The sequence below is a fragment of the Python bivittatus genome, unplaced genomic scaffold (assembly GCF_059951505.1).
Source record: "Python bivittatus isolate LINGU-HERP-01145 unplaced genomic scaffold, Pbiv_v1 ctg000980_np1212, whole genome shotgun sequence".
Taxonomy (NCBI): Eukaryota; Metazoa; Chordata; class Lepidosauria; order Squamata; family Pythonidae; genus Python; species Python bivittatus.
The window spans coordinates 8885302-8908741 of record NW_028277125.1 but is presented as its reverse complement, the minus strand read 5'-3'; positions in this window follow the sequence as shown (position 1 = coordinate 8908741).

Here is a 23440-nt window from a genome sequence, read left to right as displayed (position 1 = left end):
TGCTCTCTAGTTGCATCCTTTTCACTCAAGATGCAATACCATCTTTGACCAATCAATACACCAATACAATCTGTGACCAATGGCCCATTTTGTGAAAATATAAGAATATCAATCTCCTGAAAAGGGAGGGAGGGAGGGAGGGAGGGAGGGAGGGAGGGAGGGAGGGAGGTCCATCAAATCAATATTCTCCTTACCAAACCACAAACGTGTGAAAAGGAACAAGTTGCACCAACAAGGGTCTGTCCTTTTTGGCAGACCACATAGAAGTGGTGATGGAGGCAGAGGGCTCCACAACCAGATAGGAAGAATCAGTCTTGTAGTAAGCCAGCTGAAGGACAGCAGGTCACCAACCATCCAAAGACTCCTCCACACAACACAGGTGTCTACATAAGAGGTGTTCTTCCACCTTCCAATGGAAAACACCACTTCAGCTTGCCTCTGCCATAAGCTGGCGCCAAGATGGAATCACTGTTGTAAGAACATTATCCCAACAAATAGAAAGTAGGCCATCTCAAACCTATTCCAGGGAGGCTCTATGGATGAGCCCAGGATATAAGGAAGGAGAAAGTGGAAGTGATGGTAGCTCTGAGAATATCCATTTAATCAATAGGATGCATATTGGATACAGACATAAAGAGAGGAAGTAAAAGTGCCTCTCTGCTAATTATTCCTATATCTATTGTCCTTAGTGGCAAATAGGTGCCGAAAGCCAGTATTCAGAATAAAAACTTTCAATATTTGGTGCTAATGTTATTCCACTTTCTGGATGCCTCCAGTTAAAAAAAGCCATAAATGCAGACACTAAGAAAGAGAAGGAGACTCCAAAAAAAAGTGCTTCACATAAGAAATGTGTCAGGGTTGAGTCATGACACTGCCTGGAATGAGCCATAAATGACAAGTACAAAAACCTATAAACTAAGAAATCAGTGGCCTTTACTCTTAAGATTTAAATCTACTTTCATAACTCTTCCCCTCTTACATGCCAAGCCTTGCCCTCTTCAAGAATAGTTCCTTGCTTATATGGTAGAATATCAGGAACCAGCTTTTAAATGGATATAGTAGGGCATGTTGATAATGTGATTGGATTTTTAATGGAGTTCAAGATATTTTAGAAATGTTACCTGTTGCATAACTTCACGTACTAAGCAGCTTCTGCTACGAGAGAGAGAAATTAAATATTGTTTTTCTCATACAACTAACTAGCTGGATTGTACAACACGCTAAGCCAGGTAAAATTTGGATTGATAGTTTGTAGTTTGTTGGGGGAACACAGCAATTGTTTCAGCATATTGAGTGAACCACACCATGTATTACACTGTACTATGGTTTGCTCAGCACAGCAGGTGATGTGAACACAGCAACTGTCTTTAGTTAATTTTGGTTTTGGGTTTAGCATATTGTGGCAACCAGCCAAGTAGTATTTATATTATTTATTTTTTTACCTCACCTTTCTGCTTAAATAAGCACTTGTGGGGCTCCCGTGATACTTGGGTAAAGAAAATGATTTGAATTATCATGGCCTTACAGCTCATAATTTCAGCCTTCACATCCACCAACAAGTACAGGAAAGTAACATTTTGCAACACCATCTTACACATGACATGAAGCCGGTGTCTCCTTTTAGGGAAATTGGATTTGACTTTGAAAATAAATGTATGCAGCTTTTGATATGTGTGTACATATATATATATATATATACACGTATGTGTGTATGTATGTATTTTAGTGATTTTCAATTAGGGGCATGTTACTATTTCTATTCAGGAAATCCATGGAAAATTATGTTAGTTGCGACTGTAAAGATTTAGAATTCCTAATCTGGGTCCTGCTCCTTTTGTTTTATGGGGCTAAAGCAAATACTTTTTAAACCTCTTCAAAGTGGATAAGAAAAGCATTAAGAGGTTAATGGAAATAACACAGAATTATACTTGTCGAGAATCTATTCCATCATATCAATAATGTCAAATTGATTTTTTTAAAAAGCTGTGTTATGTGTTATGCCACTTTACTGGAGAGGGAACTAAGTACCACGCTGGAGAGAAGAAGAAAGCTATTTTTTGTAAGCTTGTTCTGGGGGAGGGAGGGGAGAAACATGCTGCATCATTGTTCACAAATGGAGGAAGATTTCTCTGAGCGTAGACAGGGAAACTTTTTTGGAGCAAAAAAGAACTTTTTTTTTTTTTTAAAGGGGGACATTTTAAAAGAAACAATAAGAAAGAAAATCCTGGTTTTGCTAGTTTCTAAACAGTCCCCCCCCCCCCTTCAAGTGTCTGTCTGGTGCCTTCCCAAAGTGGATTTTAAGAGGTCCTCAAGTCACACAATGCATTTTTTTGCTCTCTGCTCTTCCCCCCCCCTTTCTTCTGCCCTTGAAGAAGAGAAGCAGGAGAGCAACAAAAACAGACACCCACATGCCTTTCTGAGTAAAGTCACTCCAACAGAGAGAAACTTTTTAAAGAAGAACAGTTAAATGTGGCTAGACAGTGCCATTTCTCACTGGAGTAAGGTGGAGAAATTTTGAATCAGAGGGCAAAATTAATAGCAAGTTGTAAAAATGGTGCTCTTGGATTCAGGTATACTTATTTAAAAATAAATCAGAAGTCTATGGAAGTTATTTTATGGTAAACAGGACAGGCTGCATATTTGCATAAAGTTGTAGAAGGCTTCCTTAGATGTGAGATCATATCTCTGTTTTTTCCCCCAGTACTGCCTATATCAGGGTTGATAACTCATGATTTTATGAGTCTCGTGGGCCCCAGCCCCATTTTTACAACCCACGAGGCTCCCAAGATCACACTAGTAACACTAGTGAACCAAATATAGATTTTCAATAAGCACATATCATCCGTAATAGGATGAATATATACATTTTACATTAATATACAGAATCCATCCAAATACGAAAGGACCAAAAATGACCTGGCATGTCCCCCACAGCCCTCAAATCCTGAGGGAAAAAAAGAATAGAAGAATGGTATCTGGCCACCAAAAATTGCCTTCATTAATTGCCTGCATTGATTTTCCAAGGTTTAGGACAAGCCCTGCTTAGAGAGATTAGAGTTAAGAATTTTTTCAGTGAAATTACTTTCACTGCTTCTAGCTATGGTCCTGGATCATAGGAATTGTTTTAACCTGGAACATAAAGGAACATCTTACCCTGGTATCATCTCTTTTCCAGCAACTGTCTTCCAAGGACATAGAAAGTATTATTTCCTACCAACTACCATCTAGTCCTTCAAACTAAACTCTAGGACCTGAGGCTGAAACTTCATGCTGGCAGGTTGCAATCTTGTTAGATACTTCTGATTCTATCTCAGTCAAACTGGACTATTTCCTGAATGAAATCTTACAATTCGTAGCACCCATACCTCCTGTATGCCAAACATTCATTTCATTAAACAGTTCGTTTTCATAACAAACCCCAATATTGGTGTTCCTGAACTAAAATCACAAGGACTCTGGGCAATATAACAATTCCCTTTCCCCAAAATGGTAACCCTTGGATGAGATTTTGTTGCTGAGGTTCATTTTTTAGCCTAATTTGGGCTTTTACTATACTCATAGCATAAATGTGGGGGAACATTTGGTTACCCTTAAAAAAAAAAGTAAGAAGACTAGAAAGATGAAGAATATTCTCATGCCTGCCCAGGAAACCTTGAAAGAGGAGAATTGGAGCACTCTGGAAAAACTTGTTTGGAGTTCTGCAAACTCAGAGTAGAAAACTGCTCAACTCCAACGAATGAACTCCTGTAGCCTGGAAAGGCGCAGGGCATAAAGGGCCCCATGCTTATTAGATTATGTTAGGCCTTCACAAACTGTTTGCTTACCCCAATGGGCAACTTGTTGATAATAGGAAGTCTTTTGTAAGAAATTGCCTGCAAAAACAAGAGAAAGCGTCAGATTTAATAAAGTATCTGAGAAAAGTCTTAAAATGACACCCACCCTATGAAGGGAAGACTAAATTTGCTTTCTGCAAATTTATGTTTGTCAGGAAGGGCTCTCAGCAGCTTTGTTTGCAATCCTTGATGTGTGACCAGCAGTAGCCTCCACGCCGCCCTCCGCCCTGGCCTTATTCTGCCACTGTTCTGCCCACCCGTACTGACACGGCAGGGGGAAGGGTTTCAGAGGAGCAAAATCAAAAGCAGAGGGAGAAGGAGAAGGGGTGGAAGAGGGGGGGGACTGCTTTTCAGAGCCTGATGTGTGGGAATCAAATGAAAAGCCTAGCTCAAATCCGGTCGCCAAGCAACCAGAATGATATGTTGAGGGAATATCATTAAAGTTGGAAACTAGGCAGACTCTCTCTGAATTAGTAATCCTGACCACAGTGAGGACCACTGCTCTCCTCAAACTCCTTCAGAGAAAAACGCCCCCCCTCCGCCCAAAGAAGAGGGGGGAGGGGGGGAAAAAAGCAAAATTTCCAACTCGATATGAAAGGGGATGGGAAGGAGGGGGTGGAAAAGCAGCTGATTTGTAGAGCTTTTCATGCCAAGAAGAGGACAATGGTGGTGTCCAGACACAGAGTTGGTGGTGAGATATGGTAACTGCCACAGTTGCAGCTGGCTCTCTGACACAAGATTAATAACTTGCCGTTACCTAGCCGACCACAACCTAGTGGGAACTATCCCGCATTTTTTTCTTCTTCTGTGAATTGTGGGTAACAGCCTTACCGCAAGCTGGCTGAGCTCACTGTTCCCTGCGTCCTGCTCTCCTAAAGTGTAGTAAGCATCTGTAACTACAATGAGGTCATCAGAAAAGCTGTCCAGCAACCCAAAACAGAGCATAACCTTCGCTGAACCCAAAAGCTCAAAGTTTTTTTTCCCCCCTCCCTCTCTCCCCCAAAAGTGTATGCGAGGCAGGGAGAGACAGAGAGCGGAACCATGTTTTTCCTTCTTCTCAGAAGAAATGTCTCAGACTGACTCTTGGATATGTCCAACAAGGCTACCAATGAGCCGTATTTTTATTCTGGACTTTGGGGATTGACGAAAGTCATCGATACTGCAGTATTGACATCTGTCTCTGGGAAAGATGTGCAGAAGCACTGAAAGGCGCTGCGCATATGGATATGTTTGATAACATTCATACACAGTGTGACAAGGTGTACATTGATAGACAATTTGATTGCAGAAGCTAGATAATACAGAACCATGCTTTTCCAGGCACTAGGAAGTTCTCTTTCAAACAACACGATAGAAGAAATCTAACTTTCCTTCCCCATCCCCCTTTCTTTCTTCGGAATAAGCAAGTTTAAGGATCACTTTTACTCACTTTAAGGATGTAGGACCACTTCAAACTTTATGAATTCCCCGCTCTGGACTACATTTCTGATAGGAAATGACATGCAAACCGTCACTCTTGTTAGTTGCATGCATTTCTATTTTTGGTCTACGTTCCTAAATTGACATGTGAAATGTGATTCACAGGCTTTCTTCCCCTACAAAAGGCCTTTCCATGTAGCAGGTTCATAATATTTCAAGTGGCACTTGCAGACGTATAAAAGGATCTTATACTTTGGTCTGTTGTCTTCTGAAACTGAAGTGAGAAAAGTAATTTCTTGAGCATATGGTACAAGCAAAGCTGCCCTATCATAAGGCAGAGTGAGGAAACTGCTATGGGTGGCAGATTCGGTGAGGTGTCAACAAGATGTTGGAGAAGTCAGCTCTATGCCATGTAACCGGCTGAGCACTGGTTAACATAGCCTAATGTCTTCAGGTAAAGTACAGGATATTTCATCACTAGTGATCAGGAAAGGCCAAATCTATAGTACCTAGTGGTCATCTTAAAGTTCTGTCATTCATTCATTCATTCATTCACATAATCATTCATATGTCACAAATGAATATTTTATCCTAGACAGCCCAGATATCATAGGAAATGCTGGATGTCATGAGAAAACTGGACAACCTGGTATAAAGTTAAACTAATTCAAGCATGCAGGTGATTTTGCAGGAATGTTAACATACAAAGGATACATACATATTGTGAAAACCACATTGGCAAAATTGAAAGCCTCTTCCTTTGTTCTTCCTTATCTAACTTGAACTTTCATGGATTCATATGTGCTTTTGTACTTATCTGAAGAGCACCAGATTAAATTAATCAATTAAACAACTAAAGCTCTTGTGATTAATCCATTAAAATGCATGCCTTATCAATAAACTATTAAAGATCTTTTGATGCCTTCAGACAATTATCTCTCTTGGCTTAAGTTAATTACAGCATTTCAGTGAAAGTGAAACTTCTAGGACCTTAAGTATCCATTTTTAAATAACCACACTTCCATTCCCACTACAGGACCTCCTGTCATTCTCTTTCACCACATCATGCACATGCTGAACCTGTTCTGGAGAGTCCCCCAATCTTCTGAAGAAGGTTTGGTAGCCCACACAAAGGCAATAGGGAGTATTAACAGTTCATTTTGCTGATGGAACAACATTTGCCTTAATAATTATTCCAAACCAAACCACAGAATGTAGGTTCCAAGTTCTAAAAGGTAGCTGGTAAATTTAAAATATACTCACTACAAGTAGTAGCTGACCATCGCTGGTCTCTGCAAAGGTGAGTAGGGCCAAAATTAGCTTAATATTGAGATGAGAGATCACCAGGAAACCCCAGGTCTGAGACTAGACTTTGCATATGTGTGTAATGTGCACAAACATGTCTTCAAGTCAGTCTTGACTCCTGGCAACTGCCTGGACAAGTCCATGCAGTTTTCTGGGCAACATTTTTCAGAAGTAGTTTGTCATTTCCTCTTTACTAGGTCTGAGAGAGAGTAACTGGGCCAAAATCATTTAGCTGACTCTAGAATTCAACATCTCCTGGTTTCTAGATTTGTACCTTTAACCATTACACCAAACTGGATCTCAGAGATGAGACTATCAAGTTGAAAAAACAACAACAACCCAGAGAAAGGTTATTACAAACTATTGATTCTAAGAAACCATACCCCAGGAGTTAAGATAAACTTCAGGGAGACTTTGTATTAACCTTTGTATCAACCTACTTGATACTGGTCATAGAAAATTATGCCTGCAGTAATGCTCAAGAAGAATTCTAAATCTGATATCTAACTGCAAGATGAATATATTGCTTCATATTGATATATAAAATGCTCCAAAATCCAGTTTTCTTTTTTTAGGACAGGTTTACCCTGTACCTGTATGTATTATACCCTGTACTTTATAGAGAATCTATCAATAGTTAAATCATCATCATCATCATCATCATCAGACAAGCACCTGCCACACAACACCCCAGACTTAACAATTGTTGATAAGAAAGACAAAAAGGTCTGCATAGTGGACATTGCAATACCTGGAGACAGCAGAGTAGAAGAGAAAGAACTGGAGAAAATCACAAAACATAAAGTCCTGCAAATAGAAGTAGAATGACTGTGGCAAAAGAAAGCAAAGATAGTACCAATAGTTATAGGTTTCTTGGGTGCAATCCCAAAACATCTGGAGCACCACTTGAAGACCATTGGCATTGACAAAATCACCATCAGTCAATTGCAAAAGGCAGCTTTACCTGGAACAGCTTCCGTCCTGCGATGATACCTTTAACACCATCAAACAACAACATCTGCCTATTCCAGGTCCTTGAGAAGGACTTGATAGGTGGATAAAAATGCCAAATCCAGTCTAAACATCTGGCTGACTATGCGACCAGCCTCTTCCTCCTCCTCCTCCTCCTCCTCCTCCTCCTCCTCCTCCTCCTCCTCCTCCTTCTTCTTCTTCATCATCATCATCATCATCATCATCATCATCATCATCTGATGTTACCTGGCCTGGTAATGAAATGTCTGCCAGAAAGCAGCCAAGCTGAGAAAACACCAGAACCCCACAGTTGAACCCTGAGTTACCTACATTCTCCATTTTTGAAAATAATATTAATTTACATAGAAAGAGGCAAGTGAAAGAAAGATAGGGGTAGGAAAGTTCAAAATCCAGAATGCATTTAGCAGGTGTGTGATTTCGTAAGTTGTCCTCAGGGGGGCATACAAAAATTAAGACATTATCCATGTCTGTGCAAAATCCCACCCATTTTTTGTATGAGTCACACATGCAATGCATGTACAAAAAAAAAGAGTGGGACTTCAGTTACATGGTCACAGCTACCATCTTGACTTTTTGCACACCCACACAAAGACCTTTGTTGACAATGAATTTTATTTAATTTTACCTCTGGGTGAAACAGAGATTTGAAAAATAAAAAAATGAATTGCTATCAGTGTTTAAGGACAAATTTCATTTTCACCAATCCCCAAAGGAAGCAGCCTGACTTAATTAGGGCATTTTCTTACAGTCTGGAATGCAACAATGCTGGACTTGTTAAGGTAGAATAAAAGTGATGATTTAAGCAAGATCCCTTTTGAAATCTACTGAGTCTTCAGAGTCAGTATAGATTTCCCATCCACATTTCAGACTCAAGAAAGCCAGCAAGAAATCAACAAGCTAACCAATAAATGAAGGGGTTTTAGCCCTTCTGGGAGAGCAGATACAGGCCAGTGTTACAGCCAAAATATATGAGCTTTAAAATGCAGGATTACTATAGACAGCCTTGGAAGCTCTACTCTCAGGACAAGTAGCCACTTTGATGGAAGAATCCGGTTTCTCTGACATCACAGTTTGGGGAGAAAGAATTAAACTGGCTCATTAAATTGGGGTGCCCAACAGGGTGCCCATAAATACTCCTCTCTGTTGCTGCCCAGTTCCCTAGCCCATCTGACTCGAAAGTTTTACTCTTAAAGACTCCTTTAATTCAAATAAATGAATCGAATGGGGAACTGGCTTAATGCTCAAGCGAAAAGCCTCTCCCCTCATTTCCAAAAAGACCTTGAAGCTGCTTGTGAAATAAAAATATGGATTAATCAACCCACTGTTGCGTTTGGAAGGGACCCCCCCTTCCCTGCAAAAAAAGGCACCATAAAGGTAAACTGAGGAGCTAGAGAACACTAGGAGGGTGAAGGATGAGGTCTAGAGGGAGCGGCTGGACCCACAACCAGTCTCACCAGTTTGCTTTTCAATAAATGGGTGTTCATCAGACAGCAGACATTTTGCAAATACAAAGATCTGCTCTGTGGCAACCATTTTGTGAACGCCCCCTTGATGTTCATTTGTTTATTAAATTTAGATACTGCCCAACTCCCAGTGACTCTGGGTGGCTATCTGAACATTCCAAATATCTATAGGCCCAAAAGGAATAATTATGGCTGCCATATCTGGACTGCAAATATCTGGATGACCACCAGCTGCCAGCAAAGAGTTAGACTGTTCTTTGCTGGCATCTAGTGGACATCTGCATTCATGTATCCCTATCTTGAATGCATTGCTTCATGTGGCCCTACTTTGCAGGGCAAAATGTAAGGCATAATTCTCATTGGTACTCATTACTTATCAGGTTACCAAAACCCTTATGTCTGAAATTGCCTGTTCCTGAACTACCTCCTTTTTTCAAATTACTCAATTTGAATAATTACTTTGAATTTTTCAGAGACAGATCTTGGAGGCCCTCATCTCCGTCCCATCAACTCGTGCCATTAAACAAGATGGGGCCTTTTCATTGGTGGTACCAAGACTGTCCAATTCTAGCCAGGAAAGGATCTAATGGACCCCCTCATTGTCCAACTGCAAACCATTTTTGATGACTTATGACTCCAGTTAACGTATGTTGTGCTGTTGCTGAATACTGTGGTTTTGTGGTGCTGCCTGTTGGCAGTCTATCTGTTGCCCCTTGACTGCTGTGATGGATTTGCTTCCACTTTTCCTTCCTTTTATAATTGTTTTCCAGTTTTCATTCTCAGCAGTTTTGACTGTTTTAGGGACAAGGAAGACATTCTTATCTGAGTGGTCAAATACCTTTCTTATTAAAAGGCATAAGCTTTCATGAGCTACCGCTCAGTTCATTAGATGCATGAAGTAGCTAGATTAAAGTAGGATTTAAACAGAGATGAAGTGGGGGGGGGGGTGAAGGGGAAGGCAGGTGGGTTAAGCAGATGCAGGTTACATGTGAGACAGATTATCACTAGCTTATCCACTAACAATTATAATGTATTAAAAACCCATTGTTTTTGTTTTTTTGAGAACTTCTGATGTATGTCAGTTCAGCAACCACTTGATCACTGGTGAAGTTAAAGTCCTGTTTTTCCAAAACTGTCACTTTGAGATCTGCTATAGAATGTCCTATGACGTTGAAATATCCTAACACTACTTTGACTTTGTTTTAAGTCCTGCTGTCAAATTTGTGTCCATTAATTCTTTTGCAGAAAGTTGGTCCCATTTTTCCCATGAAGAATCCATTTTGCCACCATAAACTAACCCAGTTCTCCTCCTATAACAAATTCCCTTCATGGTTTAGGTGGGAAAGATGGTCTTTTGTGGCATGATCAGGTCCTCCCAAGGCAAGTCATGCTCAATATGAATCAAGCATTCAGCACATAAAAGTTATAGTCATGTACTATATGTACATGAGAGCTCCTCATGGGGAAGGAGAGACATAAGACCATTGGTACATGGTAGGAGTTCATTCCATTCCACCCTTTCATTTCTGTCCTCATCATATGATATCTGCAGAATAACCATCTTGTGATGATGAAATCTCCTTCAGGACAAGCTCAGCTCCTGGTAACCAGATGAACTGGGTAGTTGTCTTGGCAAAAACATGAAAGGGGTCTCCTATTGTTAACAATAGTTAAGGATGTTTCTTTGATTTTCCTGTCTAGTCTATAATCCTGTGATTCCGTTGTGGTTTCCTACTAAAACATGAGCCAGGTCTGACCTTCATTAGCAGGGCTATGTGGTTATAATCTTATGTTGGGGTTAAGGTAACCTCAGGAAAATCTTACCATGATTTAAAATGGGTTTTCTGGACCCAAGACCATAATTGCCCATTAATTAGTGTCCTAAAGGAGAGGAACACACCATCTCAGGACAAAAAGTATTTTCAAAAATTTGATTTCACTCCAATGTCATTTACATTAAATTAAAATCAAATGTAGTTACTATGATTGCTCTCTCTAATCATGTATTTAATCATTTTCCTCCTCTGTCACATTATAAATTAAAATTTTGTAACTACTTTTGGAGGTCTCTGATGGCTGCAGCCCTGGGTCTCAGACTGGGTCTCAAACCACCAATCTCAACGTTACTGGTTTTCAAGAGGCATTTCATATAATCATCAAGTAATTATTAACAAAGGCAGATTCTTCTTTTGGCCAGAAAATCTTCCTAAACCATCCTGCCCAAAGTTTCAGAAAAATGGACACAAGTCCCTTGTAGCAAAAACTATAAAAATAATTTCATAACAATATGAGTTTTCTTAGGCTGTGATCAATTTCCTTAATGCAAAGTGGTAACAGATCAAATACCTGCAACCTTCAATATTTTGATCTGATGCTGGCTTTGTTTCTTTCTATACTTTGAGGTCTCCCCCCAAACCCAACACAATTGGATAAAATTCCAGCTCAACTTTGAAAGGAAACAGTGACTGACGTCCTTCCCCTCACCTCCCATTGTCCAAAGGCCAAGTCTGTAATTAGATCTGATCTGTAATTATGCCTAAATGGGAAAACTAAATCCACATAACAAGGTAAAGGCTATACAATGGTCCTCCCTCCAAAGATCCTATCCCTAGCTCCTTAGTTGCTGACATACCTGCTCTGAGTAGCAAAGTTTCCTAGTTTTTTAATTTGATTGGTGGGTTTAGGTGGACACAAGCAGATTTTCCTTTCAGAAGTTGTTGCTCTGTACAGTTTGCTCAAGAACAGACATAGCAAGATGGATAAGCTACGTGGCCTTTTGTCCCTACACAAGTTCACATTTCCAGTTCAGGTATAGACCCATTATGACAGTTCCAGGATATTCTGAGAAAATAAGATGACAGACACCTGAAGTAGCTGCTAATACATAAAAACCATAAAAATATGTCTGCAAAACCTCAGCCCTGAGAAAGAGTGAGGGGAAGAAGATGCCATCAAATTTTGAATTTGGAGATGGTTCCTTAAGAATACCATGGACTGCAAGATGAGCCAATCAATTAGTCCTGGATGATATAAAAGCTGATTGTTCCCATGAGTCAATGATCAGCAAGCAGAAAATCACTTACTTTGGACATGTGATGCAAGCAGACTCTGAAAAACAGGCATGCTTGGCAAGTTTGAGGGCATTAGAAAAAGGTGAGGCAATAGGTAAGGGAGATGGATGAGATCAAAGAGACTTCTGGAATGTCTATGGAAGAGTTACAAGATGGGAAGTGAATCAAGATGGCTAGCATTTGTCTACCGTGGCAACTTTAAGACGCATGGACTTCAACTCCCAGAATTTCCCAGCCAGCCTTGAATTAGCCTAGAATTAGGAAAAGTATATGCCAAATGTATAAATTAAGAGAATCAATATATTTGACCATATATGACTATTTTTTTTCTTTGTTTTTTTCTTTTTTGCTAAATTCACAAATCGAAGGAAGCCAAAGAAGGAAAGAAAAATGGGTGAGCTGAAATTGATGGTTGCACACATCCCAAAAAGTTGCCATAAACTTACCAAATCTATGTTTCCCTTCAATGAAAAAATGAAATCCTGAAGTTCTTCCTTGGCTCCAATCCTTCCCAACCCACTCACCCCGCTCCCCAGCCTGATGCTTTATCTGAAAGCAGGGCAACAGATGGGAATAGTAAATTATCAGATATACCGGTAGTCTGCTGGCATAGAAAGAAACCTGGTGGGCTATGCAGCTCATTGCTTAGATGAAAGGAGAGTAACAGATTGATGAGTTTTCCATTAATCAACAGAGTTGGCCCTATAGTATCACCACATTCCTTGGGCTCATAGGATTATGGTCTATCCTGGAAAATTTTGCACTTGAAAATGCCTGCAGTTTTCGGTGCCAGCTACGACGACAATACAAATGTGGATCCCTGGAGATTCAAGTAAAAAGAAAACAGAAAAACATGGTCACATAAAGATCTGGAACAAGTAGCCTTCATATCCCCAATTTTACATTTGGTCAATCTTTTAAACAATATGCATTTATGCAAAGCAGATGTGTTTTATTTATTTAAATAAAGACACCCATGTTAATTTGATCAGTAATGATGCATTAGGCACATCCTTTCCAGAGTACATTTTATTCTGGTTGCATAATTCCCTCTCAAAGTTTGCATGTCCCACTTATACCCTCCTGAGGAGGTCAGGATGATGTGTCTGAGTTTTTCTCGTCGTATTTGCATGAACTTCAGTGAGATGGGTGGTGACTAGATTTGAAATATTAAATAAAATAAATAAAATAAACTACCCACCCAGGTAATGGAATGAGTTCTTGCTCTAAGTCAGTGTTCCTCAACCTTGGCAACTTTAAGCTGTGTGGACTTCATCTCCCAGAATTCCCCAGTCAGCCATGCTGGCTGGGGAATTCTGGGAGATGAAGTCCACACAGCTTAAAGTTGCCAAGGTTGAGGAACACTGCTCCAAGTTCTTCCATGGGATTGAAAATGTAGCATGGCTTTGAATTCAGACCTCCATGGTTCTCATCCAGTATTAGAACTGAATCAGGACATGCTTCTCAGGAAATTGGAAGCCCGATGCAACGCAACCCCCAAAAAAATTCATTTCCAAAACAGGTCTGTTTCTATAACACCGATGACTTTCCAGCATCTGTTCTTTCAGAAATGAGCCACAGCAGAAGGGTCATCGAACAAAGTGTCTAGAAAGCCAAGTGATCAGGATTCAAGAGATTTTGAATCGTGGCTTGCAAGCGAAGCCCTTTACTTCCCTAGTTAATATTATGAACAATTACTCAAAGTCCCACTATCTCAAAGTGATTAAATTTCCTCTGAAACCGGTGCCTGTAAGTTAAACAACCAGGTCCGTGTTGTCCTGTTTCCTTTATACAAATTGGCAGTGAAGTAGTAGCGCCCTCTAGTGAAATAAATCTTAACAATCCACAGAGCTCTTGAGTTCCCTCTTTCAAACGCCAACCCTTTAAACTCTCCCAGATGAATAGGAGGCCAGAGGGAAGTGGAATTGCTAAGTCCTATAATTCTTCATCCTTCTCAGTTGCATGCTTTCAACATGACTATTCCTCACAACCTGGGTTAAGCATCCTGAATAGCTAAATTTCCTGCTATTAAGTTTGCTTATTCCTTTAGCAAACAGTAGGTTTGCTAAACCTACTGTTGTTAAAGTCTTCTCAGAGAGGAGGAGGAGGAGGAGGAGAAGGAACTATTGCTCCATAGGTGACACAGTGACGAAAGCTCCTGCTGTGGTCCTTGAAACTCTCTTGAGAAGGTTGGTAACTTCAGGAGAATTCTAAATTCAGTTTAGGAAAAAACAATTACAAGATATCTGAAGCATGCAGAACAGGGCTTCTGGAATTCTTTCTAATCCCTTAATAGTAGCTTTGCTCTGGATCACACAACCAAGAGGGAGGATGGAAGGTGCCTAGTATGGAAGAGCTGACAGCCTTCCAGACCATTGCTCTGCTGCCCTTCCCATAAGGACCCACTGGGAAAGTTTCTTTTTTTTTTCCTGGAATGTTTTTCTCAGCTGGATCCACTCCATTTCCAAACTTCTTCTATTTCTGGCTTCTTCTGCCCCACCAAATTTGGTCCCATTCTCCTCTGTTTTCAAAGAGTTATCCTGCTGATGGACAGGCTGACAAGAGTTCTGAGCTCCTTTAGATGATTTCTTTCCAACATTCCATCGGGTTGGAAAGAATAAAAAGTCTCCAGCCCTTAAAAATGCAAGAAGGTTTATCAGTGTATAGACATGCACATAAACTAAGCTGTAATAAAGCTTAGGGAATTGACACCTGTAACTTTCAGTGTAATGCAGAATGCAATACGATAGAGGTTTGTATACAAATTAATCCAACTGACTTATTCCAAAGTAAGTAAGTAAATATATGTGTGTATATATGTATGTATGTATGTATGTATGTATGTAGATAGATAGATAGATAGATAGATAGATAGATAGATAGATAGATAGATAGATAGATAGATAGATAGATAGATAGACAGACAGACAGACAGACACACAGACAGACACACAGACAGACAGACAGACAGACAGACAGGATTGCAGTTGTGTGTGCACTTAATTTGTTATGACATGTGTGTGCATGTTAATTTGCTAGAGCTTTTTTGTTGGTGGAATACTTACACTGAAGTGTTTTGTAACTTCATTTACAAAACATTTACTTACAAGCATCTTCTCTTCTCTTCTCTTCTCTTCTCTTCTCTTCTCTTCTCTTCTCTTCTCTTCTCTTCTCTTCTTCTTTTCTTTTTCTAACAGCATACAAACATAATAACAGATCAGGCAAGGCCCACCATTTTGTTCCTTGGTAGCCAACCAAATATCTCTTGGATGTTTATAACCAAGAGATGAAGACATATTCCTCTCTTAGAGTTACCTGTCAATACCACTAGGTAGACCAGACCATGAAATCAGCTCCACAGGAAGGCTAAAACTGCTTTTATTGAGATTAGCTATCATAACAAAAACTTTCAAATCTGATTGTGCTGTACCTCCGTCTTCTTCTTATAGTTCAGTGAATTAAGGAGGTGTCTTTCTAGGTCACTTCGGAATGTTATCTGGACACTCTGGATTTAAAAATGTATTCAACCACTTTTGCCAAGGCAACTGCCTCTGCATATCTCTATCAACATCATCTTCCTAACTCTCTGTGCTCCTGGCTGTAGAAATCCAGTTGGCTACTAGATGGCAGCAAAGAGGCACAGAAAACACCAACTTTTTTGCATCTCATGGTAGCCCTATCCTCTCCCCTCATTATTACCCTGCAACTAGTATTTCAAAACATGATGTCTGGGTGGTAATATTGAGCCTCAAGACTACTAACCCTTTATAGACCTGACCTCTAAGGAATTTACCAATCTCTCTTTAAAGCCAACCAGGTTGGTGGACATCACCACATCCTAGGAAAATCAATTCCTTAGGTAATGAACGTATGCAGCATGTGCAGAAATGCTTTCCATTATCCGTTCTGAATCTCCTTCCCACCACCTTTACTGAAGAACTCCTAATCTTCTCACTTTCTCAAATGCCATGCATGATTTATACACTTCAAATACATTCTCCACTCACCCTTGTCCCCACTGGAAGGCATTTGAATCCCACAATAATTTTGACTGCCCTCTTCTGCACCTTTCTCAAGTATGGTGACTAGAACTGTGCAAAGTATTCCAGATCCAGCCATACCAGAGATTTGCATAAGGCTATTACAGTGCAGGCAATTAAATTTCAAAATTGTTTTCTTCCTACAAAACAGTCCTACAAGGAAATTACATGAGCTTTTCCCCGGATAAGAACCACAAAATTATAAATTAGTCTTCCCCAACTTAGTGCCCTATAGATGTGTTACAGTTGCAATTCTCAGCATGGTGGATAATTTTGGAAGTTGTTACACATCTGGATGGTACCTGGTTGGGAAAAGCTGATCATTCTGGGCTGGTAGTTTCCCACTGTGGGGAATGTCATAAATATAGTGAAAGCAGAGAAGACAATTGCCTTTGGGCTTCAGGCCCAGGACCCCCACCAGGTTCTCTCTTGTCGCTTACTCCCTGCCCCATAGCTTCACAAACATGATCACGCAGGGTAGGGCTGCAGGATCCAGAGTTGCAGATGACATGGAGCAAAAAGAAGGTTCTGTGTCTCTTTGTTGCTGTGCCTAGTAGCGTTCATCTGGATTTTTGCTGCCCAGACATGGTCTACAAATTTAAAGAGTTTTGATAGTCATGGGGAGGAAAACGCAAAGTATCTTCTGTTTGTTTGTTAATATGCTTCTTGTGTCATGCAAGTAGCAAATCTACATTGCCTCTGAATTGACTTAAATAATCCCGTTCTTCCTTCTTAACAAGCTCAGCATTGGCAATTAAGGCATTCTAAAATGTTGGTTATTTTTTTCAAAAAGTATACTATAAGTCATAACCAAGGAAATGATTATATGAGGCGATTTAATAAATATCAACTATGATAAAACACTATTAGAAAATGTATTTCAGTTTATTCCACAACTGTTTCCAGAAACCTTATACAGATCATATTTTTGGAGTTTGAAGTTTTGTCAGGATGATTGGATAGGATCCTCAATAAACATCCAAGTATAAAATTTAAGGTGCAAAGTAGACAATTGGTAGAGTTCATATCATCCCCAATTTTTATTTCTAAAATTCCAACAGAAAGGGGCTCAGTTTGGATCAGGGCTGCTCTGCCCACATTGGAGAGAGCCTAATCTTTCTTCCCAGACTCCCAATTAAAGAAAAAAATCAAATACAAGTTGTTTTTGTTCTCTTCTGTACTATCTTCTTCTGTTCTGTTTTAAACTTGACCAGCACCATCAAATTTTCTTTAGAAAAAAAGTATTGCAGGTTTGTGGTATGCAAACAAAACAAGAACAAAACAGAGGAAATTTAGAATGAGAAAATATACAGACTAGATTTCTCCTCGTTGGTAAGAACAAACAGGCAATACTCACATAGCCCAGTCAGTTAGAGATCTAAAAGCTTTTTTTGCACAATGTGTTATGCTGGGTTAATGTTAACCTTGATTATTATTTTGTGGCTTAGCATATTATCTGAACCAAGCCTGTTTGGTTAGTTTATGGCTGAACATATTGCACAAACCAGGAAAAGGGTAAATTTAGTAACCAAGTTCAGTAAATGCGGCCAATGAGAGTCCTACAGAATCCTGCTCAGGGCCTGTCTAGAAGAGCTGTGCAGGCTTTGAAAATACTTTGGAAGGCGTGTTTCAGACTTCATGTGAGCACAAGATCTGACTCCTTCAGCAATTCAATCAACACCCTGTTCCACACAAGCCTGAAAAAAATTGAGGCTTCATTAATAGCCCTAGAAAACTGCTGCATTTCTGGGAGAAGTAGAGCATTTATTTCCAATCTTTTCCAAGCATGAACATCCTACTATGCAGCCTTGCAGCCTGTTCCTAACTTGGCTAATCACATGTCCAAAAGTCCTTTTACTTTTTATTCCTAGCATTTATTCTAAATGCAGAACAAGTACAGACGGATTCTTCTTCTTCCCCTCTGTAAAGTGAGAAATAGCACCTTCTCAAAATTGTCCAATGAGTGTCACAACTGAGTGCAATTTCAGCCCAGATCTTCTCATAGTCCTATTTTGATATGATCATCCCTATACTTTGCTATCTCTCGTTTAGCTGGCTACATATTCTCAGTGTGCAGTATTATGGATTACAGGAAAGAGCCAAGGTTCTCTTTAGTCATCCCTAGACATAGATGTCCATGGGGGTGGGCCAAGGGAGAGGGCAGAGGACAAGTGCATTGTGACATCATTGCCCAAATGACATGCCACATAATAACATGGCGAGACTAATACACATTACATAATCATGTCATTTGGGTAATTATGTCATGACAAGTCATTTCGGCTTATAACAGGTGCCCATGTCACTAGAAATACAATCAGACCCATCTTGCCCTGATCTGAACAAAGAGTAACTGGCATTTCTAATTTAACTCTTTACCTTGAACTAGAGAGAACCACTATGTCAATCATCAAATATGTGCCTGCTGTGTGTCTTTTAGCTAATTTAGTAGGAAAAGATTGCGTTGCATTTAGGTGGGAATTAAGATAGTCCTAGTGTGTTGTTAAGTGCCATAAGATCTCTCATTTTTAGGATCTTGCATTACACGCTTCTGCTAATTTCCCAGCAAAAGACTGTTCCAAAACCTTGTGGGGGTCTATTATATTTAATAGGACTCACTCCAAGGCAAGGGTACAAGTGTGATTGCAATGTATGTTGACAAGCTGGAAACCATAAGTAGACCCAAACAAATTGCACCACATTTGGACAACATGAGTGACCCTACAGGATAAAACAGTACAAATGTAAAGATTGAAAATGAATAATAGTCCATTAAAATAAAACTGACATTTTGTTCCCAAATAGTAACAACTTTGAAACACTGCAGTCTACAAAATACAATTTAAGAGAAGGTCATAGAAAATACATTAAACTTTAAGGGTTGAACAGCCTGTGGTTTCAAAGCTTGACCAACATCTATTACTGTACCAGAGACATGGAACCACTGCGTAAAAGTCTTTTCTCAGTGACCTACCAATTCTTCTGATCTCAGAGGCAGAGAACAAGAAGGTCCTCTGTGTGCTGCAGAAGATCAAAGGTGGGTGGGTTGGTACAGCTAGAGGAAATTGATTCAGCAACTTGGCCCCAAAAGTTTTAAAATCGGTAAGTGAAATTTAGCCCTTTACATTACATTCTTTGTCTTATTTAGGAACTGGATCTTATGACTGTAATAGTTTGCATATGGATTGATATTAAGAAATGTTAATGTTTGGGTAGTGGAACATTATTCAAAATTTTTAAGAAGCAGATACAGGTATCCTTGAAATGTACTAGGCTTAGATCCAAGGGAGCACTACATATATTCAGGAAGAAAATGACCGTATAATAAGGGCTTGTTGGTTTAGCTGATGATGTTCCCATGGCCAAAGTGGCAAGCTGGAGTTATAAGAAGCCATGGCTTGTCACTTTGGCAGTGGGAATGGCTACATATAAAGAAATTAATAAATTTTGGGCCAGTTCTTTCTTACACAAGTCTATCTTTCTTACATCTTGGCTAAAAATGTAATTTCTGTATTATAGAAAACTATATTTTAAGCTAATATTCCAAAAATTGCTTTATGAGGACCACACATGGATTCAATGAATAAAGTCAGTTTTTTCCTCATAGGTATAGATTGTTCCCATGCTTTCTTTAAGCACAAAGAAAGTGAATTATTTTATGCTGCCAACATTGAAGGCATGACCTTAGTAGACTACTGTTGGATTTAAAAGTCCCCAGAGTTTGAATCTGTGAATTGTTTGTAACTGGGCAGGATCGAGAAATAATCCAGTCCAAGTTTTAGAAGTGATAGTAGGGTTGCAGGTAAAAAAGCAGGAGAATACTCTAGGCCTTAAAGACCAATATTAAAAAAAATCTGTATCAGTTAAAAACAGAGAATAACAGTGTTATTACAACCGATAAAATATTTAAAAACATTTATCAAATGTTCCTAATGTTTTTAAATATTTTATCGGTTGTAATAACACTGTTTTAATGCTTTTACTGATTTTTGTATATTTTAATGTATTTTATTAATGTATGGCCACTTTTGTGCAGATTTTACCTTATTTGTACCGACCCAGGACCAAAACAATAAATTTAAAAAAAAAACACTCAGAAACCCCAATTAAATCTTGCTTATTGACATCATGAATGTTCTTTCTAAGAAGGAAGGGGCATACTTTACTAAATTCTTTTTATGGGACAAACACCAATGGAAATTTATCTTCAGTTCTTGCCCTGTTGAAAAAGTTTTGTGAAACTGAAGCACCGGCATGCTTGGAACGTGCATCACTGTGCCAGTTTTGTCAGCCTTTGGGGGTAGGGTGGGAAAATCGCCTTAAAATGCAATAAATCATACCTTAATATGATGCAATGAATCTGGATTTAGATATGTTGAACCTGAATATGGGAGCCAAATTTTGCCTGAAATTAATTAAAAGTTTGTGTGAAGGTTTTTGTTTCAAGAGAAGCCCAAATGGTTGTGTGAATCAGCTTGCAGGCGCCACTTTGTCTTATGTCTGGCTTCCAAATCTTACGGATGAAAACCTTATCTTACAGAGTTTGTAAACTGCACATTTAATACAATGAGAAATAAAAGGGTGAGATTTCTAGCCTGAAAGAAAATTTCCAGAGAACCTACAGCCAAGCGGATCCCCATGGGGAGATCTGGTGTCCCACACTTTAAAATACAAACAGGTAGCAAGTCAAGGAGTAAATGCATAAGAATTAATAGATAAGGGGATGGAAAAAGTGCAGAAACGTAGCAAAAGGAACATACGACTCGGTTTTCAGAGTACAAGAGAAGGCTGTTAGAAGGCAGAATTTCATATCTGTCTTGTGCCACCCACACTTGGTAACAAACTATGTTGATAAGTATCATGAGAACACAAAATAGAATGGAGCAATTTAAGAAACAATGACCAGATGGAGTTATATCTGAAGAAATGGCAGTAGATGAAAGGAAAAGAAGAAATCCAACACAAGAACGAATAACCCGGAGGAAAAAAATAACGAGTAGCAACTAGCAAATTTGTATTTAAGGCTACACTTACACAGACCTGCTTTCATCAGATGTGTGGAATGGCTTGAGAAATAGGAGCACACATCACTGTCCTTTGCTTCTCTGCCCCAGTACAAATGAGATCCCAACGTAAGGGTTTTCTGAGCTCCACTATTCTCTGCTATGTCTCAGAGGAGATGCCAGAACAATTACAAAAGAGTACCTAACCTCCATGAGAAGAAGGAGGCGAGAGGAATGGCAAGAGCTAGTGAGGTTTCAGAAGAGGTGGAGTGAAAGGAACAGGTTGCTTTTAGAGATGCCAGAGCATATCGTTGGGTCAGCATTTTTAAGCCAGTTGACTTCATCTTCACTTCCAAGGGTTCAATGCAGGTCAGAACCCAGTGGCCCAGAGTCCTTGAGAGTCAGGTGCCATTTTTCATCATCAACTTCCCCCTCCTCCTCCTCAAGGCTTCTCCAAGGCTTTCACATACAAAAATACATAAACTGGTTGTGTAATAATCAATGTGCATTTTCTTGCTTTTTTTTTTAAATAAGAAAATGATCCTGATATTTGTTAGAATGGACTAGCAAGACTAAACTAGACCAAATCTAGCTGGATCCACCCCTTTTATCTGTAATCGCCAACTTTTTTATTGCTCAGGTTTAAAACCAATGTCCAAAATGATAGGATTTTAAATAAATCTGGCTGCATTGAGTGGGCTACTCAGCATATTGTGCTGACAAAAGATAACTCCATGTAATGCCTCCACCCATTAGTCATTTTTTCTTGCCTTTCCTAAAATTTCCAGGGGAGATTACAAAATGTAAAAATAAACAAAGCATACAGATATACCCAAACCAATCAAATAATAATACTTATTTGGTTTTGAACATTTAGATTCCCCATTTAAGTATGGTTGGATTTTTGGTTTTTAGTTCTGTTTTGACTATGTTACTGATTAAATGTACTGTATGTATGTATGTATGTATGTATGTATGTATGTATGTGAAGCAAATTGATATAGCTGCCCATCTCACCAAAGTAACTCTAGGCAGCATACAACAATTATTTTTATATTATACAAATTATATTTATCTTATCTGTTTGGGGAAATTGCAAATGATATTTATCTTGTGTGTTTGGAGAATTGCAAGCTACCCAGAGTTGGTTGGATTGGAGCAGTTTATAAGCCCAATAAAATTATTATTATTATTATTATTATTATTATTATTATTATTATTATTATTATTATTTCAAATGCAATCTTTAAACCAGAGGCCCAACCCATATAGATATGATTGGATCAAGATATACCAGCTTCATTTTTTCCCCCCACTTTTGGAGTTAAATTTCTGGTCTGTCATATTAATCCGGATTTTTTTTTTAATATAACATTTCTATAGAAATATTCACCAGATCAGATAGAGCCACTCAGGGCTAGCAGAGAGGCTTTCTACCATTTGAAGCTGCAGTGTCCCAAACCCACAGGGCCGTTCCAGGAAGAAGCCCCTTATTAGCAAAAACCTGGCAAAAATTAAAGAAATATAGAAGCAGCTTTTCAGAAAAGTATTGATTTTTTTTCAGAGGAAGGAGAAACCCCAACCAGAGTTCATTCATGCTGGGATCCAACTTGCCATTGTCTTGTTGGGAGATATCAACCCTACAAGGTAGACCAGACTAAGAAACCAGGGCCATATAGAACTAAAACTGCTATTTTAGTAACAGAATCTTGCAAGTCTGAATGTGCTTCCCACTCACTCCCTGTATCTTAGTGTGAACCAGAGAGAGGCCTACTTGAGAAGTTTACTCAAACTGGTTTCTTGGAAATGGGCTCCAACCCTATTTGTCTAATGGTTGCCTTGGTAGCGGCTCTTTAGGGTCACTCCCTATGTCCACTACATCAGAAAAAACTCGTGTTGTTTCTCAGCAGCATCCATGGCTGATTTTCCTTTAATCTTATCCTGCTTTTTTAAAAACTCAATCCTGATCCCAAAAATGTTCTCAAGAGCAAATCAGTAATCTTGTGGAAACAGGAAATAAAAAGCTTCTCTCAAGCTAGTAGTGCATGTTTATTTTATGGAAGGGCAGGATGAAATCGCCGGGTGCAGAGAGCCATGGAGATGACCTTGGAGAAACTATTTAGAAACGGTTACAACATGTGCAAAAATATGTATTGAGCTCAGGAAGCCGGCAAAGCCTTTGGAAGAGACTCAGACTAGTTACTCGCTGAGTATAAAAGGGAGGAAAAGGACAAGATAGGCAGGCTTTCAAAATTCTGTTACAATAATCTATCTCAATAAAGTCACCTAGTCATCTTGTGGAGACTTTTTCCT